The following is a 25,155-nucleotide window of genomic DNA, read 5'->3' on the forward strand; positions in this document are numbered from 1 at the left end:
CTTTTTAAACATATTGCAAATAGACAAAAGTCAGCCTTCAAGTCAGTGTCCATCAGTCAATAAGATCTCATTTTGACACCAAACCCACTTTGTCCAACACGTTTAGAAGCCAACTATCACATATTTCAGAGCAGGCCCAAAATTCACAGCGCCTTCTGTTTAAACCATAATAAAAACATAAAGTATGTAAAGTACGTAGTTACATTCTAGCTGTGGGTCCAGTTATGATATTGTGTAGGCCTAGCTGAGGCGATCCCGAATCCCGAGTTTCGGCTCAATAGGTCATTCGGAGCCCAAGCAGCGACCTTAATTAGTGCTGAAAATGCATTTTGTCTGGGCATTGCTACGGGATCCCTGAAAGGGCTATCGGACAGAAACTTTAGGGTCCATCTCTAGGGGCCGAGGCAGTTTCAGTGCACCTAGTCTTGTGACTCTGGAACTTTTCTAAATGTCATCATTTTCGCGATGGTCAAAATGAATTGAAGTCATTGCAAATGTACAAGGCTGTTTCTCGGCCTGAGAACCTCCTAGAGCCACATAACTCACAGTGCACTATCGACTTAAGCTCTAGAACATGCTCTAGGTCTGATGGTTCTTTTGCTAGTTCAAACACAGGTAACTTGCAGGCTCTGTTTCTATTAGCCTCACACTGTGGCACTCCCGTGTGTATGATTTCAGAAAATCACAGAAATCACGTAGAGCTCTGAAATGCCGCAACTGGATCTGTAATATCTTTTTTGAAAAAAATACTTCACGATCACCAATTGTACGATTTCTCATAAATTACGGGAGATAAATGGCTGGTTCTTTTTTCCTGACACCGTAGGTTCATGTAATTTGACGAGAATCTTATTACAGATTTTGACCTTTTTAATCCCAGAAAATGGGCTTTAACTCAATGTTGTGGCCTCAACGCCATCTTGTTTCTGGGCTAAAAAGCCCATTTGGCCAAACCTGTGCTCACCGAGTTTCGTCTACGAAGTCTTTTCCGTTTACGAGAAATGGCCATGTCACTTTGGTGTTTTGTCCATTTGCAATAAGCAGCCAGTCGCCATCTGGTGGCATTTTCCAGAAGAGTGGAAAAATTACCGAAATGTAATAAAACAGAAACCAAATGTCCGAGAGACTTCATTTGATGACTTCCCGGAAGATCTGACCCTGGGGCACGGCCTGAGGCTGTTGGCCTATTTGTGGATGTCTAGTAAGGGACCATACATTTGCAGTATGGAGATCCTCATCAATCATACGGGAAATGCCATTGGCATCCCATATGTAGGGAATTCTATTAATTGGACATGATTGGGTAAGGCACACACCTGTCTAAATAAGGTTCCACAGTTGACAGTGCATGTCAGAGCAAAAACCAAGCCATGAGGTTGAAGGAATTGTCCATAGAGCTCCGAGACAGGATTGTGTTGAGGCACAGATCAGGGGAAGGGTACCAAAAACACTATGCACTATCCATCATTCTTAATTGGAAAAAGTTTGGAACCACCAAGACTCTTCCTAGAGCTGGCCAAACTGAGCAATCGGAGAAGGGCCAAGGAGGTGACCAAGAATCCGACGGTCACTCAGACAGAGCTCCAGAGTTCCTCTGGAGATGGGAAAACTTTCCAGAAGGCCAACTGTCTCTGGTGGAGTGCTGCAATCAGGGCTTTATGGTAGAGTGGCCAAACAGAAGCCACTCCTCAGTAAAAGGCACACGACAGCCCGCTTGCAGTTTGCCAAAAGGCACCTAAAGGACTCCTAGACCATGAAAACAAGATTCTCTGATCTGATGAAACCAAGATTGAACTCTTTGGCCTGAATGCCAAGCGTCACATCTAGAGGAAACCTGGCACCATCCCTATGGTGAAGTATGGTGGTGGCAGCATCATGCTGTGGGGATGTTTTCCAGCGGCAGGGAATGGGAGGCTAGTCAGGATCAAGGGATAGATGAACGGAGCAAAGTACAGAGATCCTTGATGAAAACCTGCTCCAGAGTGCTCAGGTCCTGAGACTGAGATGAAGGTTCACCCTCCAATAAGACAACTACCCTAAGCACACAGCTAAGACAACGCAGGAGTGCCTTCGGGACAAGTATCTGAATGTCCTTGAGCGGCCCAGCCAGAGCCTAGACTTAAACCCGATCGAGCATCGCTGAAGAAACCTGAAAATAGCTGTGCAGTGATAATCCCCATCCAACTTGACAGCGCTTGAGAGGATTTGCAGAGAGGAATGGGAGATGCGCCCCCCCCCAATACAGGTGTGCCAAGCTTGTAGAATCATACCCAAGAAGACTGGCTGTAATCGCTGCCAAAGGGGCTTCACAACAAAGTATTGAGTAAAGGGTCTGAATACTAATCTAAATGAGATATTTATGTTTTAGCCCAATAGGGTAACTGCAGATAGGCAACACCATGCTTCAGCCTATTTATTTATAGCCACTATGTTGCAACATTTAGGCTACAGGTGATAATACTTATTGCTAATAGCATACCTGATCATATGGATCATGCATAGGCTATATGTGTGGTCCAATGTGAAAACAAATATATTTTAACAAATAATTTTACCAGTATGTTATTTCAGGAGGTGGAACTTTTAAACTAGGTGGTGTCTGCATAATTTTATTTTTATTTTAGAGTAGAATTTGGGGGGACCCTGGCAGTGGAGGCTGCTGAGGAGAGGATGGCTCATAGTAATGGCTGGAATGGAGTCCATGGAATGGTATCAACCACATGTTTTCTACCATTCAATTGACTCTATTCTAGCCATTATTATGAGCTGCCCCCCTTGACTTTTTCCTCCCACTGCTCTACATTTTTTCCAGAGCAAACCCTGTTTTGCTGTTTTAAAGCCAATTTCCTGGAATTCTACACATTTTGCCCTGTCTCGTGTTCATATGATACTTTAGTGACTCCACAAAATTGATTGGGGCCCCCCTGGTGGTTGAGGCCTCATGGAACATAATCTGGTCATGATAACTGCAATATTTAAATAACTGGTTAACCTAACTGACCTTGCTAACATGGGATAGTTGATCAACTGGAAGTTTTGAACAGGCTATAATTAATGGCCGATACAACTCCCCTCAATACAATACTAGCCTCGCTCTTTACAAGAAAATGCTAGAAAGGCTGGCTCAGTAGATTGACAGCAGCCAAGGTGTGGGAAACGAGATGAATTTGTATTAAGTGAACTGTCCATTTTTTAATGTTAACATTCTGTCATAAATCTTCCTAACTGTTATGCATGAATTTTTGTTTATGATTTGTAAAACAAAATCAAGTCATCTTTAATCATTCAGGAGGGCAACATGCCACTGGAGGAGCTGCTGGCTATGTATAGATACGAAGCATCAATTGGCACCGCTGGAGGGTCCAGTGTGGGCGGCTCTTCTGTTGAACTTACGGACGAGCTACCTGATATGACATTAGATAAAGTAAGTAAGCACCGTGTCAATTTTGTACGTTGGACTTCGTCTAATGTAATATTTCCATTCACTTGGAAAAGTTATCCCACCTGCAGTGAAAACATATTTGTAAACAAATTGTTAGTAGGTTGTGAGAGGGCTTTCCTTTTAAAATAATTTGCCTCGGATTCACTGTTGGATGCTGGGGGTTTCATTGTTGGATCCTGAACATTGTATTCCTACTTCACTCTTTTTCCAAAAGTTTCAGCGAAACCATCGTTTTAATGTATTATATACACTACCGGTCAAAAGTTTTAGAACACCTACTCATGCAAGAGTGTTTCTTTATTCATACTATTTCATACATTGTAAAATAATAGTGAATATATCAAAACAATGAAAAAACAAATATGGAATCATGTAGTAACCAAAAGTGTTAAACAAATCCAAATATATTTGAGATCCTTCAAATAGCCACCCTTTGCCTTGATGACAGCTTTGCACACTCTTGGCATTCTCTCAACCAGCATCACCCTGGAATGCTTTCCCAACAGTCTTGAAGGAGTTCTCACATATGCTGAGAACTTGTTGGCTGCCTTTCTTTCACTCTGCGGTCCAACTCATCCCAAACCATCTCAATTTGGTTGAAGTCAGGGGATTGTGGAGACCAGGTCATTTGATGCAGCACTCCACTACTCTCCTTCTTGGTTAAATAGCCCTTACACAGCCTGGAGGTGTGTTGGTTTGTTGTCCTGTGGAAAAACAAATAATAGTCCCACTAAGTCCAAACCAGATGGGATGGCGTATCGCTGCAGAATGCTGTGGTAGCCATGCTGGTTAAGTGTGCCTTGAATTCTAAAGAAATCTCTGACCGTGTCAACAACAAAGCACCCCCACAGCATAACTCCACCTCCATGCTTTACGGTGGGAAATACACATGCAGAGATCATTTGTTCACCCACATTGCGTCTCACGAAAACACTGCGGTTGGAACCAGAAATCTCCAATTTGGACTCCAGACCGAAGGACAGATTTCCACTGGTCTAATGACCATTGCTTGTGTTTCTTGGCCCAAGTAAGTCTCTTCTTGTTATTGGTGTCCTTGAGTAGTGCTTTCTTTGCAGAAATTTGACCATGAAGGCCTGAAGGTTTCATCAGAGTGGTTGATGGTTTTTGCGACTGCACAAGTTCTTCAAATTTTTCGAATTGACTGACCTTCATGTCTTGAAGTAAGAATGGACTGTTTCTCTTTGCTTATTCGAGCTGTTCTTGCCATAATATGGACTCGGTCTTTTACCAAATAGGGCTATCTTCTGTATTCCTCCCCCCCATTAAGAAAAGTTAATTTGTGGAATTTCTTTCCAACAAGGCACACCTGTTAATTGAAATGGATTCCAGGTTACTACCTCATGAAGCTGGTTGAGAGAATGCCAAGAGTGTGCAAAGGGCGATTTTTTTTTTATTTTTTTTTTGAAGAATCTCAAATATAAAGTATGTTTTGATTTGTCATTTTTTTTGGTTACTACATGATTCCATATGTGTTATTTCGTAGTTTTGATGTCTACACTATTATTCTGCAATGTAGAAAATAGTACAAATGTACTCTTGAATGAGTAGGTGTTCTAAAAAATTTTGACTGGTAGTGTATGTATTGACTTATTGGTGTATTTTAATCAGGAAGAAATAGCAAAAGATCTTCTGTCAGGTGATGATGAAGAAACGCAGTCCTCAGCTGATGACCTCACACCCTCGGTGACATCCCATGAAACCAGTGATTTCTTCCCCAGAACACTACGTTGTAAGTTTAACATTGGGATCATTCACTTCCTTGAACTGTGGAATATCTTCCTTTTTGTTTCCCTATAATGCTACCACTGACATGCATCATCTGACATCAGTGCATTTAGCAACCTGAAATATATTGTGAGATTTAAGTCCTAATGTAAAAGGTTTGTGTTAAAGTGTAATGGTAGTGTCCGCGATACAAATTTCGGGAAGTAGCATATCGAGCCGACTTTGGCAACAACGAGAAGTGAGAGGCTAATCTCCTCCACTGTTGTTTCCATGCAGCTATCACTTCGTAGCAGAGTGAAGAAAACTCCCATGTGTGTGCAGATGCTCTGTGTGGGTGCTAACAAGTGTGGTATCATGTTTCTGCAATATTTTTTTGTTTCATACTGCTGCTCGTATCGCTGTTTCACAGTTTAAGTTGACACCCCCTATGCACTGCAGTCCCATTTACTTCCCTCACCTTCCACTATCTGCTTCTCTAGCTAATGCTATTTACGATGGAGACAAGGAATCGGAGGGTGAGGAAGATGGTGTGTGTCCTGAGGACACCAGGAAGGTGTGTATTTCAGTGCTTCTCATGATCAATCATTCCTCCACCGACTCCTAGTAGATGAGGCTCATGACACGTGGATGGCTTGTTCCACTGCAAATGTCAACATAATGGTATTTAATTTAACTAATTTTAAATAATTTGATTTCAAAGGAAATTATGGTTGGGTCCCAGTATCAAGCTGAAATCCCTGCCCTTGTCTGTTACTACGATGCCAATGAAAAAGGTCAGTGTATGTGAGATACCAAATATACATTTAGAATTTCTCTCGCACACTCCACTCACTCTAGCTCTCTTGAAGATCAACTCTGAATTTAAATAGATTTTTTTTTGCCCTTTCCAAGGCATTGTATTAGCTTGTGAAGTGGTGAAATTCAATGTTAAGATGTTGAACAGATATCAGTTTACTTGATTTCATATTTGTTCAATATATGTACAAAATCTGTTCAATATACTGTATGTAGCGTCATATTCAACAGATATGATGTAAAGGTAGGAAACTTCCTTCAAAGCTTCCAAGTGTTGTCCTTGTCTAAAAATATATCCTCCTAGTGTATGAGAATGAAGACCAGTTGCTATGGCAACCTGATGCCCTGCCGGAGCAGACGGTGAAAGACTTCCTGCATGACACTTCCGCCCTAGTAGTTAATGGGAAGGTGGGCCCTGCGCTGGAGAGTGGTCTCGTTCAAGACAACGAGCAGGTACATTTTTCTTTCTTTCTCTCTTGCTCTCTAGCTCTCTTAACTGATTAGTGTTATTTGTCCCTCCCAAGGCCTTGTATGAGCTTGTGAAGTGTAACTACACCGTCCATGATGCACTGGAGCGTTATCGCCGGTGTGAAAAGTCCTCTGAGGGTAAGTTGACATTTTTACACACAGATCCATATTGTATTAAAACAGTGGAGTAAAAAATCAATGTTCCACCTTTTGATTTCAGGTGAAATGCCTCCCTGGTCAGAAGAAGAATGCAGAAACTTTGAACTTGCGCTCCTCCTTTATGAGAAGAACTTTCACCTCATCCAGAAACATAAGGTAAGACCAGTCTTATCAATACAGTAGGACTTCAAAGATATAATGGATGTTGGTTATGGAGGTCGTTCGGGAACACTGAAATATCTATAACTTTGAAATTAATTTAAAAACAAACAAACAAACCATTCCAGATTTAAATGTTTACTTATCAATTGTCCAGAATTTGTAAATCTGGACAAAGCTTCTTTCTTTGCATTTATATTGCCTGTTCAGTTGACCTGTCAGTTGGTAACTGAGAACTAGTTTCCCATACACATTACGCCTGTTTCTGAACCAAAAATCATGCTCAATGGATGATCTTCATAGGAACTGTTTCCCCCCCCCCCCCCAAGGACTATGCTTAGTCTGGAAAACCAGCCCTGAGTTTTGTAGCTTTTGAGGTTCTACTTGTTGTTCAATGCCAGTCATGTTCTTGATACAGGACTTGATACATCTCTCCATTTAACCCTTCACCTACTCTTTCTCCTTCAGGTGAATACAAGGACAGTCTCTGAATGTGTCGCCTTCTACTACATGTGGAAAAAGTCGGAACGATTTGACTTCTTTGTCCAACAGAACCGGTTTGGGAAAAAGAAGTACAGCAGCTACCCTGGTGTAACGTGAGTGCCCCTTTGTCATGGATTGACCTCGCATTTTGTCTGATGTTAACCCAGAAAGTGTCTTTCCCTCTCTTCTGCCAAAGTACAATGGGATCATTCCCGCACAGGCACGCAGCTCCCCTTGGACCGCTGCGCAGAAGCAATACAAGCCCACGCCGAGAAGCACGAGATTAAATTTCGGTCAACTTTCTAGAGTTTTCCACTTTAGTTAATACTATCAACATTTCGCTCTGCTGTGGGAATTGTGCCCGAATCAATGCTATATTAGGCACTTTCAATGTAACATACTGAAACAAAATGAGCTATGCAAGACTTGGTATGGTATGCAAAACTAACTGTGCAAGAGATTTTATTGTAGGCAGAGGGCATTGCTTTAGGGTTTTATTGTATTCACAAGCACGACTCAGGCCCGTACTCGACACAGACCGGTGTTTCATAACCAATCAGAGCTGCAGTAGGCCTATATGCAAATAGCCATTGCCATATACAATATGGATATGTGCCATTCACTTTGAACTGGATTGTGTTTACAGCATGAGCGGTAGTGAGTAGTTGTGAGATCAAAATGAGAGCTTTGTTCATATTCTTTGTTAGTTAGTGAGTTAGCCCAGTTATAGCTAATTTCTAGTCAACAATAAGGGAGTGGTTGCTTCCTACAAGAGCACACAATGTGCTCTTGTCTGAAGGACAAGTGGATAATCAGGTTAATTTTAAGCCCTGCATGTTTTTTTTTCTTCCAAAAGTCCATTGAACACCACACATTTGCTGCTACTGTAGGCTGAATGCTTTTTAGAATGTTGTGGGATGCATTTTTCTCAATTGTTTTTGATGGTAGGCCACTCTGTTAGGCCTACATTATGATCAAATAGTCACAGTAGCCTACTTGGCCACTGTTCAAACTAACTAAAGTGGGTACAGCCTCAGTGTTCACAGTAAACAATCACAGAAAGTTGCACAGCATTTTCAAATCAAATTTTATTTGTCACATGTGCCATGAAGTGCTTACTTATAAGCCCTTAACCATCAATGCAGTTCAAGAAATAGAGTTAATAAAATATTTACTAAATAAACAAAAGTACAACAAAAAAAATCTAATCAATCAAAAAGCAACACAAGAAATGTGTTACCGAGTCAATGTGCGGGGGTACAGGTTAGGTTAGTCGAGATAATTTTTAAAGTGACTTTAGATAATAAACGGCGAGTAGGGGTCAATGTAAATTGTCTGGGTGGCCATTTGATTAGTTTAGTTCAGCAGTCTTATGGCTTGGGGTAGAAGCTGTTAAGGAGCCTTTTGATCCTAGACTTGGCGCTCCGGTACTGCTTGCCGTGCAGTAACAGAGAACATTCTATGACTTGGGAGACTGGAGTCTTTGACAATTTTTAGGGCCTTCCTCTGACACTGTCTCGTCCTGGATGGTTGAAAGCGTGGCCCCGGTGATGCACTAGGCTGTACACACTACTCTCTGTTGTGCCTTATGGTCAGATACCGAGCAGTTTCCATACCAGGCAGTGATGCAACTGGCAAGGTGCATCTCGACGCTGTAGAACTTTTTGATGATCTGGGGTCCCATGCCAAATGTTTTCAGTATCCTGGGGGGGAAAAGGTGCTGTGCCCTCTTCACAACTGTCTTGGTGTGTTTGGACCATGATAGTTTGGTGTCATGGACACCAAGGCACTTAATAAACAGCATTCCCACATAGGTGTTCCATTTGTCCAGGTGGGAAAGGGTAGTGGGGAGTGCAATTGCTTCATCTATGGCTCTGTTGAGACGGTATGTGAATTAGTGGGTCTAGGGTTTCTGGCATGATGGTGTTGATGTGAGCCATGACCAGCCTTTCAAAGCACCTCATGGCTCCAGACTTGAGTGCTATGGGGCAGTAATCATTTCGGCAGGTTACCTTCGGTGCTCTCATGCGTGCTTCAGTGTCACTTACCTCAAAGTGAGCATAAAAGGCATTTAGCTCGTCTGGTAGGGTTCCCTTTGTAGTCCGTAATAGTTTTCAAGCCCTGCCACATCTGACGAGCGTCAGAGCCTGTGTAGTAAGATTCAATCTTAATCCTGTATTGACACTTTGCCTGTTTGATGTTTGTCTGAGGGCATAGCGCGATTTCTTATAAGCGTCCGGATTAGTGTCCCGCTCCTTGAACGCGGCAGCTCTAGCCTTTAGCTCGGTGCGGATTTTGTCGATAATCCATGGCTTCTGTTTGGGAAATGTACGTACAATTACTGTTGAGATGACGTCGTTGATGCACTTATTGATGAAGCCGGTGACTGAGGTGGTATACTCCTCAATGTCATTGGATGAATCCTGTAAAATATTCCAGTCTAGGGCCTCCCGGGTGGCATTTAATCCTAGTAAAAATAACCTGTTTTAGGTCAGTTAGGATCACCACTTTATTTTAAGAATGCAATGTCAGAATAATAGTAGAGAAGGATTTATTTCCGCTTTTATTGCTTTATTTCTTTCATCACATTCCCAGTGGGTCAGAAGTTTACATACTCTCAATTAGTATTTGGTAACATTGCCTTTAAGTTTTGACCCAAGTTTATCTTGGGTCAAACATTTCACGTAGCCTTCCACAAGCTTCCCACAATAAGTTGGGTGAATTTTGGCCCATTCGTCATGACAGAGCTGGTGTACCTGCGTCAGGTTTGTATGCCTCCTTGCTCACACTTTTTCAGTTCTGCCCACAACTTTTCTTTAGGCTTGAGGTCAGGGTTTTGTGATGGGCACTCCAATACCTTGACATTGTTGTCCTCAAGCCATTTTTCCACAACTTTGGAAGCATGCTTGGGGTCATGTCCATTTGGAAGACCCATTTGCAACCAAGCTTTAACTTCCTGACTGATGTCTTGATGTTGCTTCAATATATCCACATAATTTTCCTGCCTCATGATGCCATCTATTTTGCTGCAGTCCCTCCTGCATCAAAGCACCCCCACAATATGATGCTGCCACCCCCGTGCTTCGCGGTTGGGATGGTGGTCTTCGGCTTGCAAGCCTCCCCCTTTCTCCTCCCAACATAACCATGGTCATTATGGCCGAACAGTTCTAAATGACCAGATGACATTTATCCAAAAAGTATGATCTTTGTCCCCATGTACAGTTGCAAACTGTAGTCTGGCTTTTTTATGGTCGTTTTGGAGCAGTGACTTCCTTGCTGAGCGGCCTTTCAGGTTGTGTCGATATAGGACTCATTTTACTGTGGATACTTTTGTACCTGTTTCCTCCAGCATCTTCACAAGGTCCTTTGCTGTTGTTCTGGGATTGATTTGCACTTTTCGCACCAAAGTACGTTTATCTATAGGAGACAGAGCGCGTATCCTTCCTGAGCGGTATGACATCTGCATGGTCCCATGGTGTTTATACTTGCTTACTATTGTTTGTACAGATGAACGTGGTACCTTCAGGCGTTTGGAAATTGCTCCCAAGGATGAACCAGACTTGTGGAGGTCTACCATTTTTTTGGCTGAATTTTCTTTTTGATTTTCCCATGATGTCAAGCAAAGAGGCACTGAGTTTGAAGGTAGGCCTTGAAATACATCCACAGGTACACCTCCAATAGGCTAATTTATGTCATTTGAGTCAATCAGAAGCTTCTAAAGCCATGACATAATTTTCTGGAATTTTCCAAGCAGTTTAAAGGCAGTTAACTTAGTGTATGTAAACTTCTGACCCATTGGAATTGTGATACATTGAATTGTAAGGGAAATTATCTGTCTGTTGTTGGAAAAAGTAGATGTCCTAACCGACTTGCCAAAACTATAGTTTGTTAACAAGACATTTGTGGAGTGGTTGAAAAACGAGTTTTGATGACTCCAATTTAAGTGTATGTAAGCTTCCGACTTCAACTGTAGCTCGTTGAGTGTGGTCTTAGTGCCAGCATCGGTTTGTGGTGGTAAATGGATGGCTACGAGTAATATAGATGGTGTGGTCTACAGCTTATCATGAGGTGTTTTACTTCAGGCGTGCAATACCTCGAGACGTCTTTAATATTAGACATTGCGCAACAGCAGTTACACACACACACACACACACACACACACACACCCTCGTCTTACCAGACATAGCTGCTCTGTCCTGCCGAAACACTGAGAAGCCAGCCAGCTCTATTATCCGTGTCGTCATTCAGCCAAGTCTGTGAAACAGAAACATAAGAAGTTTTTAGTGTTCCGTTGGTAGTATAGTCTTAATCGTAGATCATCCCGTTTGTTTTCCAATGGTTGCACATTGGCCTATAATACAGAGGGTAGTGGTGGTTTACTCACTCACCGGCGAGTTCACACACGGCACCCAGACCTCTGCCCCCTGTATTTATGTCTTTTCCTCACACGAATGACGGGGATTTGGGCTTGGTCTCGGAGAAGCAGTAGATCCTTCGCATTGGACTCCTTACAGAAAAAAACTTAGTCCAGTTCGAGGTGCTTAATCGCTGTCCAGGAGCTCTTTTCGGTCATAAGAGATGGTAGCAGTAACATTATGTACAAAATGAGTGGTGAAAAAACTAACAAAATAGCAATTGGTTAGGAGCCATCCCCTCCGGCGCCATTATCACAGCGTTAATTTGCACTCACCAGACCTGAAATTTGCTCAGTGGCCCGAAAACAGTGAGAACATCGGTCATTCCACCAAAAACAGTAGAACCAACTCACCTGCTTCTACCCTGATTTTATTATTAGATGGTCAATGTTTATTTTTAAAAGGAATAGTTTCACCATATTAAAACGAGAGTTCAGTTTCCTTAACATGGTTGACCTTTTTTAAAATGAGTGACAGACATAAATGAATGAAACTTCAGAAATCACTGTCAAAGCAACAAAAATACTAGGCTTTACAATGGTGGTGAAATTTTGGGATTAAGTGGGTTAAAATCTTCCAAGAAGTGACAATGGGTTTATTGAGTTCTCCATCTGGTCAATATTAAAGGGCACTTAATTTAATATAACAGGTGAAATTTTGGGATTAAGTGGGTTAAAATCTTCCAAGAAGTGACAGGGATGTCAATGCTGAAATTTCGCACTTTAAATAACGTTAGCCTTTATTCATAAAAAAATCTGATTTTATTGAGTTCTCCATCTGGTCAATATTAAAGGGCACTTAATTTAATATAACAGGCTTTTAAAATTCTATATTGGTATATATTCTCTACTTAAAATATCAAAGGGATGCAAAAGGCACTAATTTTGTGGAAAGACTCAATGAAGTATTGTTGCAATGTCTTTGGAGGAACAATCTGGGTTGTCTCGTAACTAGCTTTTGTAGTTAAAACCTCTCCAGGGTATCCGGTGAAATTGCAGTGCACCAAATTCAAAAACAGAAATACTCATAATAAAAATTCATAAAACATACAAGTGTTCTACATCGGTTTAAAGATTAACTTCTTGTTAATCCAACCGTTGTCAGATTTCAAAGGCTTTACGGTGAAAATTGCAAAAATTCTAAAATGTTTGCCTAATTTCAGTTTGACAAAACAAGCATAGTGTAAGAAATACTTTTCACATATAAACTGCTGTTAATCTTTTCAATAACCCAAATTAGCATTTTCTGCTGTTTTGAAGCTTGTGCATCTTTTACTTTTTTTACACCAACTAAACTTTGAGGGGCCAATCTGCAGGTCAAACAACAAGGCAACCAACCTGCCACCTTTTTGGATAAACCTGATGGGCCTGGAGAAATGTAACCACTCTTAAATTCATAGACTGACTTTTATTTCTTTTTTAATTTTACCTTTATTTAACCAGGCAAGTCAGTTAAGAACAATTTCTTATTTTCAATGACGGCCTAGGAACAGTGGGTTAACTGCCTGTTCAGGGGCAGAACGACAGATTTGTACCTTGTCAGCTCGGGGGTTTGAACTTGCAACCTTCCGGTTACTAGTCCAACGCTCTAACCACTAGACTACCCTGCCGCCCCGACTTATGGGATGCAAGGACTGACCAACCATGAGATCAAATTAATGATATGTTAATCATGTTTTGAAGCTATACAGTGTTTGTTTACATTGACATTTTTTAGCTTATTTTTGGTTCTGATGGGTTAAACTGTTGAACCACAGATGTGCCAGATATTTCACCGAATTTATAAATGTGAAGCATTCAGTTGGCTTTTCCACTCAATACAAAATATGGTGATGAGAGGAAGCCCAGTGGCCGGCAGTGGGAGAAGATGGAACGATATGGATTTTGGCCGACATTCTGCAAATTTTCTTATCAATGAAACATTTCCATTCAATTTTCTGTTTCCAAAACTAGAATCTGTAACATGGTGGACTGCGTTTTGTAGACTTTGCCAAAGTAAAAAGGGCGAATTGAGTTATTGCACACCCACACTTCATAGTAGGTATTCCCTAACAGAAATATGCAAATAAATGCTGAAACACACCAATAGGATCTCACTAACTCATTCTTGGCTCTGCCCACCTCCTTGCTTGTTTTGCCCACTTTGATCATTTTTTTCCCATTGGAAACCTGGTCTAGGGTTGTTCCCAATAAAAAATAAAACATTTAAAAAAATCTTGGGCCAATAAATTCTGTTCTTCGACCAATCGATTGCTCAATTTTAAATGTGTATTTTTCAGTATATAGACACAGTTGATTTTATTAAAACACACAGACTATGTGTTTTAATCAAATCAACTACAGTGCATTCGGAAAGTATTCAGACCACTTCACTTTTTCCACATTTTGATAAGTTACAGCCTTATTCTAAAATTGATTAAAAATTGTTACCTCAATCTACACAAAATACCCCATAGTGGCAAAGCAAAAACAGAATTGTAAAAATTTTGGGAAATGTATTATAAATACATTTTATCACATTTACGTAAGTGTTCAGACCCTTTACTCGGTACTTTGTAGAAGCACCTTTGGCAGCTATTACAGCTTCAAGTCTTCTTGGGTATGGTGCTACAAGCTTGGCACACCTGTATTTTGGGGAGTTTTTCCCCCATTCTTCTCTGCAGATCCTTTCAAGCTCTGTCAGGTTGGATGGGGTGTGTCGCTGCACAGCTATTTTCAGTTCTCTCCAGAGATGTTCGATCGGGTTCAAGTTCGGGCTCTGGCTGGGCCGCTCAAGGACATTCAGAGACTTGTCCCGAAGCCACTCCTGCGTTGCCTTGGCTGTGTGCTTAGGGTTGTTGTCCTATTGGAAGGTGAACCTTCGCCCCAGTCTTAGGTCCTGAGGACTCTGGAGCAGGTTTTCATCAAGGATCCCTCTGTACTTTGCTCTGTTCATCTTCCCCTTGATCCTGACTAGTCTCCCATGCCTTGCTACTGAAAAACATCTCCACAGCATGATGCTGCCACCACCATGCTTAACCGTAGGAATGTTATTGGCCAGGTGATGAGCAGTGCCTGGTTTCCTCAAGATGTCTTATCCATATTTTTTGAAACTGCACTGTCGGTTAGGGGCTCGTAAGTAAGCATTTCAAGGGAAGGGCCAACTACACCTGTTGTATTCGGGGCATGTGACTAATCAAATTTGATTTAATGTGACGCTTGGCATTCAGGTCAAAGAGTTCAATCTTGGTTTCATTAGACCAGAGAATCTTGTTTCTCATGGTCTGAGTCCCTTAGGTGCCTTTTGGCAAACTCTAAGCGGCCTGTCGTGCCTTTTACTGAGGAGTGGCTTCCATCTGGCCACTCTACAATAAAAGCCTAATTGGTGCAGAGATGGTTGTCCTTCTGGAAGGTTCTCCCATCTCCACAGAGGAACTCTGGAGCTCTGTCAGAGTGACCTTCGGGTTCTCTTCCCCGTTTTGGTCTGGCTGTCAGCTCTTGGAAGAGTCTTGGTGGTTCAAACCTCTTCCATTTTAAAGGGCAATGGAAACACTATGATTTAGAAAGCAAGCTAACTGTAAATCGCCATATTGGCATTGTGTCACTGGCAGGAGACTATTTTGGAACTCCCAAAAATGGCTGAATTTACAGAGTAGCGCCGAGTCTGATAATGAGTTTATTACAGAGAATGAAATAATGTTAGCTAGGGAGCAAATAAAACTACTGAAGCCGTTCATGTTTGAGCCGGTCGTTGTCCCTGATCAGAGTTCGTTCTCGTAACAGTAACGTCAGCTAGAGGGTTGGCGTAGGCAAACATAAACTGGTGTGAGTGGGAATGCTGCCAGATAATGGCTTGTGTGTGTGTGTGTGTGTGTGTGTGTGTTGTAGAGGGATGGTGGCGATACAGCACAAAATCCCAGCGGATGGTGGCTGTGTTACATCCAGTCAATCTGTCTGGATGGCGATGTATTTATTGGCTGTGTCACTAATCCTTATGAAGGACTTCCTGGCAGAGTGGTTACTCGACCAGTCAGCAGCCGATATGCCAGTTTAAATAATTGGTGAAATTTTGCTTGACTATAAATTTAAGGTTTATATCAGTAGTGGATAGGTGCTTATATACTCAGAAAAGAAACGTCCCTTTTTCAGGACCCTGTCTTTCAAAGATAATTAGTAAAAATCCAAATAACTTCACAGATCTTCATTGTAAAGGGTTTAAACACTGTTTCCCATGCTTGTTTAATGAACATGCATCTGTGGAACAGTCATTAAGACCCTAACAGCTTACAGACGGGAGGCAATTAATGTCAGTTACGAAAGCTTAGGACACAGAGGCCTTTCTACTGACTCTGAAAAACACCAAAAGAAAGATGCCCAAGGTCCCTGCTCATCTGTGTGAACGTGCCTTAGGCATGCTGCAAGGAGGCATGAGGACTGGCATGAGGCATGAGGACTGCAGATGTGGCCAGGGCAGGTGCAATTGCAATGTGGCAGACCACATGTAACAACACCTGCATAGGATCGGTACATCCGAATATCACACCTGCAGGTCAGGTACAGGATGGCAACAACTGCCCAAGTTACACCAGGAACGCACAATCCCGCCATCAGTGCTCAGACTGTCTGCAATAGGCTGAGAGAGGCTGGACTGGGGGCTTGTAGGCCTAATTCAAGGCAGGTCCTCACCAGATATCACCGGAAACAATGTCGCCTATGGGCACAAACCCACCGTCGCTGGACCAGACAGGACTGGCTAAAAGTGATCTTCACTGACGAGTCACGGTTTTCTCTCACAAGGGGTGGTGGTCGGATTCACGTTTATCGTCGAAGGAATGAGTGTTCTATGGATCGATGTGGAGGGTCTGTCATGGTCTGGGGCGGTGTGTCACCGCATCATCGGACTGAGCGTGTTACAGGAAAGACATCCTCCTCCCTCATGTGGTACCCTTTCTGCAGGCTCATCCTGACGTGACCCGTCAGCATGACAATGCCCCACTCACAGAATGAGCAGTATGGCTGATTTCCTGCAAGACAGGAATGTCAGTTTTCTGCCATGGCCAGCGAAGAGCCTGGATCTCAATCCCATTGAGCACGTCTGGGACCTGTTGGATCCGAGGGTGAAGGCTAGGGCCATTCCCCCAAGAAACATCTGGGAACCTGCAGGTGCCTTTATGGAAGAGTGGGGTAACATCTCACAGCAAGACCTGGCAAATCTGGTACAGTCCATGAGGAGTACTTACTGCAGCTGGTGGCCACACCAGATACTGACTGTTACATTTACATTTAAGTCATTTAGCAGACGCTCTTATCCAGAGCGACCTTACAAATTGGTGAATTCACCTTCTGACATCCAGTGGAACAGCCACTTTACAATAGTGCATCTAAATCATTTAAGGGGGGGGTGAGAAGGATTACTTTATCCTATCCTAGGTATTCCTTGAAGAGGTGGGGTTTCAGGTGTCTCCGGAAGGTGGTGATTGACTCCGCTGTCCTGGCGTCGTGAGGGAGTTTGTTCCACCATTGGGGGCCAGAGCAGCGAACAGTTTTGACTGGGCTGAGCGGGAACTGTACTTCCTCAGTGGTAGGGAGGCGAGCAGGCCAGAGGTGGATGAACGCAGTGCCCTTGTTTGGGTGTAGGGCCTGATCAGAGCCTGGAGGTACTGCGGTGCCGTTCCCCTCACAGCTCCGTAGGCAAGCACCATGGTCTTGTAGCGGATGCGAGCTTCAACTGGAAGCCAGTGGAGAGAGCGGAGGAGCGGGGTGACGTGAGAGAACTTGGGAAGGTTGAACACCAGACGGGCTGCGGCGTTCTGGATGAGTTGTAGGGGTTTAATGGCACAGGCAGGGAGCCCAGCCAACAGCGAGTTGCAGTAATCCAGACGGGAGATGACAAGTGCCTGGATTAGGACCTGTGCCGCTTCCTGTGTGAGGCAGGGTCGTACTCTGAGGATGTTGTAGAGCATGAACCTACAGGAACGGGCCACCGCCTTGATGTTAGTTGAGAACGACAGGGTGTTGTCCAGGATCACGCCAAGGTTCTTAGCGCTCTGGGAGGAGGACACAATGGAGTTGTCAACCGTGATGGCGAGATCATGGAACGGGCAGTCCTTCCCCGGGAGGAAGAGCAGCTCCGTCTTGCCGAGGTTCAGCTTGAGGTGGTGATCCGTCATCCACACTGATATGTCTGCCAGACATGCAGAGATGCGATTCGCCACCTGGTCATCAGAAGGGGGAAAGGAGAAGATTAATTGTGTGTCGTCTGCATAGCAATGATAGGAGAGACCATGTGAGGTTATGACAGAGCCAAGTGACTTGGTGTATAGCGAGAATAGGAGAGGGCCTAGAACAGAGCCCTGGGGGACACCAGTGGTGAGAGTGCGTGGCGAGGAGACAGATTCTCGCCACGCCACCTGGTAGGAGCGACCGGTCAGGTAGGACGCAATCCAAGCGTGGGCCGCGCCGGAGATGCCCAACTCGGAGAGGGTGGAGAGGAGGATCTGATGGTTCACAGTATCGAAGGCAGCCGATAGGTCTAGAAGGATGAGAGCAGAGGAGAGAGAGTTAGCTTTAGCAGTGCGGAGCGCCTCCGTGATACAGAGAAGAGCAGTCTCAGTTGAATGACTAGTCTTGAAACCTGACTGATTTGGATCAAGAAGGTCATTCTGAGAGAGATAGCGGGAGAGCTGGCCAAGGACGGCACGTTCAAGAGTTTTGGAGAGAAAAGAAAGAAGGGATACTGGTCTGTAGTTGTTGACATCGGAGGGATCGAGTGTAGGTTTTTTCAGAAGGGGTGCAACTCTCGCTCTCTTGAAGACGGAAGGGACGTAGCCAGCGGTCAGGGATGAGTTGATGAGCGAGGTGAGGTAAGGGAGAAGGTCTCCGGAAATGGTCTGGAGAAGAGAGGAGGGGATAGGGTCAAGCGGGCAGGTTGTTGGGCGGCCGGCCGTCACAAGAAGCGAGATTTCATCTGGAGAGAGAGGGGAGAAAGAGGTCAGAGCACAGGGTAGGGCAGTGTGAGCAGAACCAGCGGTGTCGTTTGACTTAGCAAACGAGGATCGGATGTCGTCGATCTTCTTTTCAAAATGGTTGACGAAGTCATCTGCAGAGAGGGAGGAGGGGGGAGGGGGAGGAGGATTCAGGAGGGAGGAGAAGGTGGCAAAGAGCTTCCTAGGGTTAGAGGCAGATGGTTGGAATTTAGAGTGGTAGAAAGTGGCTTTAGCAGCAGAGACAGAGGAGGAAAATGTAGAGAGGAGGGAGTGAAAGGATGCCAGGTCCGCAGGGAGGCGAGTTTTCCTCCATTTCCGCTCGGCTGCCCGGAGCACTGTTCTGTGAGCTCGCAATGAGTCGTCGAGCCACGGAGCGGGAGGGGAGGACCGAGCCGGCCTGGAGGATAGGGGACATAGAGAGTCAAAGGATGCAGAAAGGGAAGAGAGGAGGGTTGAGGAGGCAGAATCAGGAGATAGGTTGGAGAAGGTATGAGCAGAGGGAAGAGATGATAGGATGGAAGAGGAGAGAGTAGCGGGGGAGAGAGAGCGAAGGTTGGGACGGCGCGATACCATCCGAGTAGGGGCAGTGTGGGAAGTGTTGGATGAGAGCGAGAGGGAAAAGGATACAAGGTAGTGGTCGGAGACTTGGAGGGGAGTTGCAATGAGGTTAGTGGAAGAACAGCATCTAGTAAAGATGAGGTCGAGCGTATTGCCTGCCTTGTGAGTAGGGGGGAAGGTGAGAGGGTGAGGTCAAAAGAGGAGAGGAGTGGAAAGAAGGAGGCAGAGAGGAATGAGTCAAAGGTAGACGTGGGGAGGTTAAAGTCGCCCAGGACTGTGAGAGGTGAGCCGTCCTCAGGAAAGGAGCTTATCAAGGCATCAAGCTCATTGATGAACTCTCCGAGGGAACCTGGAGGGCGATAAATGATAAGGATGTTAAGCTTGAAAGGGCTGGTAACTGTGACAGCATGGAATTCAAAGGAGGCGATAGACAGATGGGTAAGGGGAGAAAGAGAGAATGACCACTTGGGAGAGATGAGTATCCCGGTGCCACCACCCCGCTGACCAGAAGCTCTCGGGGTGTGCGAGAACACGTGGGCGGACGAAGAGAGAGCAGTAGGAGTAGCAGTGTTATCTGTGGTGATCCATGTTTCCGTCAGTGCCAAGAAGTCGAGGGACTGGAGGGAGGCATAGGCTGAGATGAACTCTGCCTTGTTGGCCGCAGATCGGCAGTTCCAGAGGCTACCGGAGACCTGGAACTCCACGTGGGTCGTGCGCGCAGGGACCACCAGATTAGGGTGGCCGCGGCCACGCGGTGTGGAGTGTTTGTATGGTCTGTGCAGAGAGGAGAGAACAGGGATAGATAGACACATAGTTGACAGGCTACAGAAGAGGCTACGCTAATGCAAAGGAGATTGGAATGACAAGTGGACTACACGTCTCGAATGTTCAGAAAGTTAAGCTTACGTAGCAAGAATCTTATTGACTAAAATGATTGAAATGATACAGTACTGCTGGAGTAGGCTAGCTGGCAGTGGCTGCGTTGTTGACTTTGTAGGCTAGCTGGCAGTGGCTGCGTTGTTGACTTTGTAGGCTAGCAGGCAGTGGCTGCGTTGTTGACTTTGTAGGCTAGCAGGCAGTGGCTACGTTGTTGACACTACACTAATCAAGTCGTTCCGTCGAGTGTAATAGTTTCTACAGTGCTGCTATTCGGGGGCTAGCCGGCTAGCTAGCAGTGTTGATTACGTTACGTTACGTTAAAAGAACGACAATAGCTGGCTAGCTAACCTAGAAAATCGCTCTAGACTACACAATTGTCTTAGATACAAAGACGGCTATGTAGCTAGCTAGCTACGATCAAACAAATCAAACCGTTGTACTGTAATGAAGTGAAATGAAAATGTGATACTACCTGTGGAGCGAAGCGGAATGTTGACCGGGTTGTTGAAGTTCTTATTCGGTAGACGTTGGCTAGCTGTTGGCTAGCTAGCTAGCAGTATCTCCTACGTTACTTTTGTTTTTGACCCCCCCCCCCCCCTTTGTTCAGGGACATGTTATTCTATGTCTGTGGAACTTGTTCAGTTTTTCTCAGTTGTTGAATCTTGTTATGTTCATACAAATATTTAGTTTGCTGAAAATAAACTCAGTTTTGAGTTGGTTTTGTGAATGAAGAATTTGTTTTTCATATATTTATTACAACAAGATTTCTCAAGTAAGCCCAATCTAATCTGAGTTCTGGATAAACTTCATTAGTGTAGTAAGACCACTGGGAACGGCTTTGATCATAGAAATAAACGCTCTGAAAGGTATTGGGAACTCTTTCAATGTTAGAAATTGTACATATGTGAGAATATTACCCTTGTTGTCAAACATCAAGAACAAAGTCTATATTCCTCACGCCAACTGGGGTAGAACAATGACTTATTCCTTAGTTATGTCTGAATTATTCCACAAAATAGCTTTATTATGTGGGGAAAAATTTTGCAGAAAACATATTTTCCAGGCCATTAAAGCTTGTTGGTGAAACCTAGCCAATTTAGCAGTTAATCTTTCAGGAATATAGTTACATTTCTGAATTACCTCCCAATTTATTAAACCCATTATTTGAAATGAAATACCATATTGAATCAGTATTTATCAAACATCTTTTCAAACAGTTGATTTTGAAAGTGTTATTTATGTCAACAAAATCCAACACTTGCAGACCGCCTTCAGCTCTTTTATTAGAAAGGACTGACTTTTTTTAGTTTGAGACTTATTTTTCCAGATGAAGTCAAAGGTCTTATTAATCTCTTTACAAGTAGCAGGATTTATAAATATAGATAATGAGGGGTACACAAAACAAGACAGTCCCTCTCTCTGCCTTGGACAGAAGTACTCTCCCAAGTATAGAAAGATCTCTTTATAGCCAATTATTAAATATATTTTTGTTTTTCTTAATTTTAGGAGAGAAATTCATGTTGTTTTTTTTGACAGATGTACTCCTAAATATTTAACGCAGTCCTTTACAGGAATATTTTCTATTTATCAGAGTCAAATAAAAATAAGATTTCACATTTAGAAAGATTCAGTTTTAATCCTGATTCAATAGAAAATGCAATTATAGCATTAAGGGCGTGGGCGACCTGTCTCTTAAGAAAAGAGGAGTATCATCAGCCAGTTGGGAAATGTTGATTTCTTTGTTAAAAATAGGCTGTCTCCCCATTTGTGATTTCCAAAATTTCAAATCACTTTCACCCGACAAAATCTGCGTTACTGCATTTACAATATAAAAATAAGGCTTTCCTTTTTGTAAGATCTCTCGAACCCCTAGCATTCAGACTAACGATACTGAGTGAGTTAAATGAACTCCTGCATTAAAAAGAGAGAGATCACAAATTAGATAACAGAAGTAGTAATGTGAACAATAAAACAAACCAGTGAACCTTGAGAGGATTACTCTGACGGAAAACTACGCTCAGCTGAGGTAGGTGGTTAACAGTATAACAAATCTATTTACATCCTTTTCTTTTTTTTAGTTGGCAAGTGTTCATCAGTTGTAGTTCAAACAGTACATTTTCTCGTGGCAGTACATTAACTGTACTCTTGACAGTACTTATAGTTCCAGTTTGGTTAATGTCAACAAGAGTTACCCAGTAATCATTCTTCCTTCGATAAATGCGTGTTGCCCTTGAACCCAGCTTTCTTTCCCTTTGTCATGCCTTCTGTATAAGCGGCCACAGTTTCTCCCTGGCAATCTGATCCTGCGGTATCAGAGCTTCTTCTCGTCCAGAAACTTGTTACCCTTTGCCATTTTCCAGATGATGTCTCTGTAGTGACGCATAGTTAAGCACAAGATAATTCGTTTCCCAAGTCGATGTACCACGTCGATCACGTCTCTTAGCTTGTCTTTTATGCACGGAGCCACCATTCCCAAGATATTAATGACTGCTTCACTTAATATCCTCTCCCTCTACCTCTTTTACCCCTTGGATTTTCATGTTTCCATCCACGAGGGTATCTTTTGAAGTTCGTATACATTCTCACGCAGCCCATTATTTTGGGATTGCAGTTTCTTCAACTCATTCTCTAGGAACATTATCTTTTCCTTGTTCTCGCTCACAATTTTGAGTAGCTGACTGATAGTTTCTGACAAATGATCGATCTTTGATGTTTCTTCGGTAGCCCACTCTATGATGGACACTTTGGAGAGCGTAGCATCTTGTTTAGTAGACGGGTACTGGATTGCAGAGAAGACATGAAATGTCATCTTTCATTTTTTTCACCTGTGGATTTTTAATTGGTGTCTGAGGTTGCAAGGATTTCATCCTGGTCAGTTTTGTTCTTTCTCTTGCTTGAGTTCGTGGCTTCTTATGTATCCATGCTACTCTGGTTCTCGTTGTGGCTAGCTCGCATGTCTGCCGTCTTCTGTGAGACTTGAATATTCTGTCTACTATTGTCTTTCTGTCGTTCTTCCCATTCAACTTGACTAAAACGTGGAGTGGTTGAAAAACAAGTTTTAATGAGTAGTCAACCATAGGCCTGATTGGTGGAGTGCTGCAGAGATGGTTGTCCTTCTGGAAGGTTCTCCCATCTCCACAGAATAACTCTGGAGCTCTGTCAGTGACCATCGGGTTCTTGGTCACCTCCCTGACCAAGGCCCTTCTCCCCTGATTGCTCGGTTTAGCTGTCCACCCAGCCAAACTGAGCAATCGGGGAAGAGGGGCCTTGGTCAGGGAGGTGACCAAGAACCCGATGGTCACACTGACAGAGATCCAGAGTTCCTCTGTGGAGATGGTTGTCTTCTGAAAGGTTCTCAATCTCTGCAGCGCTCCACCAATCAGGTCTTTATGGTTGTGGCCAGACGGAATCCACTTCTCAGTTAAAGGCACATAACAGCCCTAAAGGACTCTCAGACCACGAGAAACAAGATTCTGATTAAACCACAATTTAACTCTTTGGCCTGAATGACAAGCATCACGTCTGGAGGAAACTAGGCACCGCTCATCACCTGGCCAATACCATCCCTACGGTGAAGCGTGGTGGCAGCATCATGCTGCGGGGATGTTTTTGAGCGGTAGGGACTGGGAGATTAGTCAGGCTCAAGGAAAAGATGATCAGAGAAAGTACAGAGATCCTTGATGACAACCTGCTCCAGAGTGCTCAGCACCTGAGACTGGGCGAAGGTTCACCTTCCAACAGGAAAACGACACTAAGCACACAGCCAAGACAATGCAGGAGTGGCCTTGGGACAAGTCTCTGCATGTGCTTGAGTGGCCTAGCCAGATCTCAGACTTGAACCCGTTCAAACATCAGAGTGATGGCCTCTATTAAAAATAGGAAGATCCCATCAGCGTTCTATAGGCTAGACCTACTATATTTATTTCTCAACCTTCCTAATAATTAAGCACATTGGTTATTTTTAAAACAGGCTTGCATGAAAATGTGTATGCCATTTGCTATTTTAGTGCTTAGATCGAGACCGTTTTGTATGATAATGGCCCATTCTAAATCAAAATAAATTTCACACGTATATGTAAAGATGAGATTAAATCAGGAATAGTGTGATGGGTGACAGTATTAGCCTATCACTTGTGGATTATATATCACTTGTGAATGAGGCCCAGTTTAAGGCTGCCGGCATACTTTTTTAGCGACTTTTTCGAATCTGTCACAGACGACATGTCGTCTAGCACATAGGCCTATAATGTTTTGATAAGGTTTGTATCACAACTAAAGTGGCCAAATAACTTCTTAAAATTAAGAACATTAGGCACTACACCTGTTGTAAAGCTGATTAAATGGCATACATTTGCAGCAAGTGAGTTTCAAGTTTGGGGAAGATAATTTTCACCAGACAAATGCACCTTTTTATAATAAAAGCAATACATGCATAATTGCATTTGTGGTCACTTTTGAGAATGGGGTTTAGCCTTCACATAAATCCCCTATTTGTTTGTTCCTACCCTCCCTGTAGGGATCTGATGGACAGGCTGGTGGATGAGGCTGAAGGCTTGGTGGTAGACGGGTCGGCCTCTGTGTGCTCCAGTAGCAGTGGAGGAGGTCGGATGGAGTACTCGGCAGAGCACCAGCTCAACCTCCTTAACTCTATCACAGCCAGCGACCTCTCTGGTGAGCAGGGCCACGGGCCAGGACTGAGAAATCAGAGCAGACGAGAGAGATGAGGCTGGTGAACTCCACATAAATTTTGATGGATAGAGTGAAGAATGCGATTAGCAGTGGTAGCCGCTTGGAGCATGAGGCTGTAACATTTTAAGCAGCGATTTTCTTCTCTGTATGCTTCTGGGGTCCTACATAGTACGCTTATCAGAGTAGGAGTTCTAATCGAGGATCAGGTCCCTCCTGTCCATGTAATGTTATTCATTATGATATAAAAGTGAAACTGATGTTAGATCTGCACTTCTACTCTAAGATGCTTGATACATATGGATCCTGATCTTCAAGCTCATCCGCTATGAGAAGGGTCCTGACCATGTTACTTGAACAAGGAAAACCTAGGTCCCTATAGCATGTTTTCCTAGTAGGTC

The 25,155-nt window shown here is 43.5% G+C and overlaps 1 pseudogene; it reads left to right on the plus strand.

The window, feature by feature from the left end:
* The window catches only part of LOC135517566 (mesoderm induction early response protein 3-like), a 50,367-nt pseudogene that overhangs the window by 23,343 nt on the left and 1,869 nt on the right, over positions 1 to 25,155 (plus strand).

Source organism: Oncorhynchus masou, chromosome 28, assembly GCF_036934945.1.
Source record: "Oncorhynchus masou masou isolate Uvic2021 chromosome 28, UVic_Omas_1.1, whole genome shotgun sequence".
Lineage (NCBI taxonomy): Eukaryota > Metazoa > Chordata > Actinopteri > Salmoniformes > Salmonidae > Oncorhynchus > Oncorhynchus masou.